This window comes from Arvicanthis niloticus, chromosome 21 (assembly GCF_011762505.2).
Source record: "Arvicanthis niloticus isolate mArvNil1 chromosome 21, mArvNil1.pat.X, whole genome shotgun sequence".
Classification (NCBI taxonomy): domain Eukaryota; kingdom Metazoa; phylum Chordata; class Mammalia; order Rodentia; family Muridae; genus Arvicanthis; species Arvicanthis niloticus.
The window spans coordinates 18650752-18655634 of record NC_047678.1 but is presented as its reverse complement, the minus strand read 5'-3'; the positions used below and the strand labels follow the sequence as shown (position 1 = coordinate 18655634).

The 4883-nt window shown below is 45.1% G+C and overlaps 1 pseudogene; it reads left to right on the top strand.

The window, feature by feature from the left end:
• The first annotated feature begins 1695 nt into the window (after nt 1–1695).
• Nucleotides 1696–4472, top strand: LOC117693655 (small ribosomal subunit protein uS5 pseudogene; annotated as a pseudogene).
• The last annotated feature ends 411 nt before the right edge of the window (nt 4473–4883 follow it).

The following is a 4883-nucleotide window of genomic DNA, read 5'->3' as shown; positions in this document are numbered from 1 at the left end:
CTGACATTCACATGCATATTCATGCATACTTATGCATAAACACATACAAAATGCCCACATAAACCCTGTGTGGATTTGCACAGATTCAGACCAACACTTGTATGTGTGCCTTTATTTTTATGGAAGTTTGAGATGATCATTTAAGATGGAACCTGCCCAACTGTCCAAATACTACCCTCTTTACTGTGGTCAAACACTAGATTCCTATATAGAAACGCTATTACTGTCTTACAGTTTTACTGCTGTGAACAGACACCATGACCAAAGCAACTCTTATAAGGACAACATCTAATTGTGGCTAGCTTATAGGTTCAGAGGTTCAGTCTACAATCATCAAGGTTAGAGTGTGGCAGGGTCCAGGCAGGCATAATGCAGGCAGAGCTGAGAGTTCTACATCTTCACCTGAAGGCTGCTAGTGGAAGACTGACTTCCAGGCAGCTAGAAAGTTTGTCTGAAAGCCCACACCCACAGTGACACCCCTACTCCAACAAGACCACACCTAACCCAACAGGGCCACATTTTCTAACAGTGCCACTCCCTGGGCCAAGCATATGCAAATCATCACAATTACCATTAATTTTATTCTGAGTGTCCTATTAGACATTCGACTCAAGGGGCTAGTCTTTACAGCAAACATCAGCCCCTGAAACATGTAAACTTTCAGGAAGCACAGTTTAGAATCTCAGTTCCTCTGTTAAGCACAGTAAAGCAGATGGTGGGTCTGAGACTTGCCCAAGGTCTCTACGTACTTGCCCAAGGTCCAGGGACCTGAGCACATCCCAAAAGCTAGTTCCCTCAAAGCCAAACTGTTACAGCTTTAAGCTGACTGACTTGCTTGCTTGCTTGATACTCCCAGGCGAACACTCTTCTTTTTCCTTTCTAAACATTCTCCACTGTTAATGAATCCTTTAATCAAACTCATTAATCGTGTTTTTCATTATCCAAAATGACCCTTGGAATAAAGCCCCCTACACTGTTCAGAGGAAGGAGCCATATATTTTGCATCTCATTTATCAAACTTTTATGAAGTAGCGATTGTGTGCATGCTTCATGAGCCAAGCACGCTCCGAAATTGCTGGGAATGTAATTTTTCTGAACACTATTTCATTGCTGCCTGTCTGAGTGACAGAAAACGAAGTTGATTGAACAAGTGAGAGTCTGCCTTCAGAGAGAAAATTAAAGAGCAGCTTACCTAAGGCAGGTCCTTGCCCTGCATGATCTGGCATTACATTGGGCTTTTTATTTGGATGAATAAAATTTAGGTCCTCATATTTTATCAAGGTTGCCCACAAAAGAGAGGCCTGAGTTGTGGTCCCATCAGACTTGTCCTGTTCCTTAGACATCTGTCACCTAGAGCCTCTGTTTACAGTCTTTCCTTCTCATGTGCTTTGAAGGAATGAGATGTGAGGGTCCTTTTTAGCTAGAATCTCCATATCTTCAGGATTTCAGTCCAGCATGCCCAAAGTGTGGAAGTCACCAGCACCTTATTCTAGCAAGTAAAGAGCTGAGAATGTGAAAACCAACAGCTCTTCTTAGGTATGTGATAGCAGGTGCCAGGACCCAACATGGGAAGACAAGCAAGTGGACACAGAACCCAGCTTACTAAAACAGAACCACGTGTTTAGAAATCTCTAGAGATATCAGCATCTGGGTGAGCAGAGATGGGTGTCAGTGGCGGGACGCTAGAGGCTCAACATGAGCAACCGTGAGAGATCCCAGGCACCGGAGAGCGAGCTCGACATTCTTGAGTTTGGGTTCCTGGAGATCTCTACTATGCTCCCACAGTGAGTGCTATAGAAAAAGCTCCCCATGTTTCTGTTGGCATGGCAGGGAAGAAGCCATTTTGTTTGCAGCCAGACTCTGTTCTTCACACAAGAGCCCAAATGGGAATGTGTTTCCCTTTTCATCTGGTCTTTATTTGTCTGAATCGTCTCCTTCTTTGTATATCTTAATCGTTTTCTAGCTGTGGGGATTTTTGTCAAAACCGAACTGACGTGGAGAATGGGAAATAGCTAACTTCAGCTCTCCTCAGCTACGTCAGGTGCTCCTCTGCCACTGTGGTAAATCCCGTGATCTAAAGCAACATAAGGAAGAAAGAGAGTTCATTTTTGGTTTATGGTTCCAGAGATCTGCAGTCCACAATGGCTGGAAGGGCATGTCAAAGAGCAAGAGGCTGGGTGTTCACATTTCATTTCCATGTGACATTCATCTTGCACCAAGACTCCATCTTTTAAAGTTTCTATAATCTCTCAAAACAGCTCTAACAGCTGGGGACCAACTATTCAAATACACGAGCCTATGGAGGGCGTTTCTCATTCAAACCACCATACTTTAGCCTACCATGTAGTCGAAGGTAAATACTCAATTTAATTCTGGACCACTAAAGCTATACTTTCCTATCAGAAAATGGGGAAATGAAAAACACATAATTTGATAGTCTACTGAGCCAGGTTCCTAAAAGACCTACTTATACACTATCAGACCATTCCTCGATTTCACAACTTACTTCAGCAGTCAGTAAGTCATGGCCAGGGGAAAAGAGAAAGGCAGAACGAAGACAGGAAGATTGAAAACGGACCCATGTACAATAGGGATGTTAGACTGTCAGACAGAAATTTAAACTATAATTAATAATCGGGGCTATTAATTGATAAAGTAGATAGCATGCAAGAACAAGTGGGCAATGCAATTAGAGAGATAGATTTAAAAAAAAAAATCAAAGAAAGAAACGCTAAAAATAACATTGCATCAGAAATGCTGGAGATACACACACTGCTAGAGAAATGCTAGAACCACTGCAACGTACATGCTAGTTACAGCAGACTGCAGCAGAGACAGAGATGAAAAGGTGCAACAGGCATGTCAGACATAACACACTGTAGTAGGCATGCTAGAGGTAGCACGCTGCAGCAGACACGTGAGAAAGCCTCACACAGATGCAGAGATGTAACAGTCTCTGCATGTCCTTGTTAGTTCTCCTGTCACTGTGATAAACACTGTGACCAAAGGACAGTTGAGGAGAAAGGGCTTATTTAACTCCCAAGTTACAAGCCATCTTAAAGGCAAGGCAAGTCAAGTCAGGACCTCATGCAGGAACCTGGAGGTGGGAACTGAAGCAGAGGCCGTGAAGAAACACTACCTACTGTCTTGTTTCTCATAGCTTCCTCAGCTTGCTTTCTTACATGATCTTGGACCATCTGCGTAGGCCTGGCACCATGAAGAGTTGGCGGGACCCTCCTGCATTAGCCAATAGTCAAGAAAATGGTTACAGTCTTGTTCACAGGGCAGTCTGAAGGAGGAGACTCAAGTGAGGCTCCCTCTTCTCAGATGACCCCAGATTGTGTCAAGTTTACAAAATAGTAAATAACACAGTTAACCCCTTGTCAACTTGAACTACAAACGCACCACGATTAAACTATAATCTTTTATTTCTTGTTAACTCTCAAGGTCTCCTTTTAGTATCAAAATGTAAAACTTCAAAGATCCCATAATCTTTTAAAAGTTTAATGACGCTTCTTCTTCTTCGGGAAAACACCAAGTGGCGGATGACACCGGTGCAGCGGGAGGACCCAGAGGACCTGGGGGCCCAGGATTAGGAGGCCGCGGTGGCTTCCGCGGAGGATTTGGCAGCGGTCTTAGGGGCCCGCGGTGGCTTCCGCGGAGGATTTGGCAGCGGTCTTAGGGGCCCGCGGTCCTGGTTGAGGCCGTGGCCGTGGCCGTGGTCAAGGCCGCGGAGCTCGTGGAGGAAAAGCTGAAGACAAGGAGTGGATCCCTGTCACCAAGCTGGGCTGCCTAGTTAAGGACATGAAGATCAAGTCCTTGGAGGAGATCTACTTGTTTTCCCTGCCCATTAAGGCGTCTGAGATCATTGACTTTTTCCTGGGTGCATCCCTAAAGGATGAGGTTCTGAAGATCATGCCAGTCCAGAAGCAGACTCGGGCTGGCCAGTGGACCAGGTTCAAGGCTTTTGTCACTATTGCTATTGAGGACTACAATGTCACGTTGGTCTTGGTGTTAAGTGCTCCAAGGAAGTTGCCACTGCCATCCGAGGGGTCAAGCTCTCCACTGTCCCTGTGCGAAGAGGCTATTGGGGGAACAAGATTGGCAAACCCCACACTGTTCCATGCAAGGTGACAGGCCGCTGTGGCTCTGGGCTGGTGCGTCTCATCCCCACCCTCAGAGGCACTGGCATTGTCTCTGCTCCTGTGCCCAAGAAGCTACTGATGATGGCCGGCATAGACCACTGCTACACTTCAGCCAGGGCCTGCACTGCCGCCCTGGGCAACTTTGCCAAGGCCACCTTTGATGCCATCTCCAAGACTTACAGCTACCTGACCCCCGACCTCTGGAATGAGACTGTGTTCACCAAGTCTCCTTAACAGGAATTCACTGATAATCTTGTGAAGACCCACACCAGAGTCTCTGTTCAGAGGACCCAGGCTCCAGCTGTGGCTACCACATAAAGGTTTTTATACAAGAAAAATAAATGGATTAAGTCTGAAAAAAAAGTTTAATGACTTAAAAATCTGTTTTCTTTGAAAGTCCTAACTCTTAACCTTAGTCTCCTATAAAATCCCAAATAAGCTGCATATTTTCTTATTTCAAAAGGGAAAAACCAGGATATAGTTACAACAGCAAAACCAAAGTTCAACAGTGAAAATCAAATCCTGCTTCCAATATCTGGGACTCAGGATTTTCTGGGCTCCATTTCTCTGACTCTCCTATTCATAAAACATGCAGTTTGTCACTTAGGCTCAGACCTGATTCAAGCCACACCTGCTGTTGTCCTCAGTGGTCATCCCACAGTCTTGGAATTTCCAAGAAACTGAGGTCTCCGTTGAAACTGAAGCCGGACCTTCAACAATGACCACACTTATCTTCAG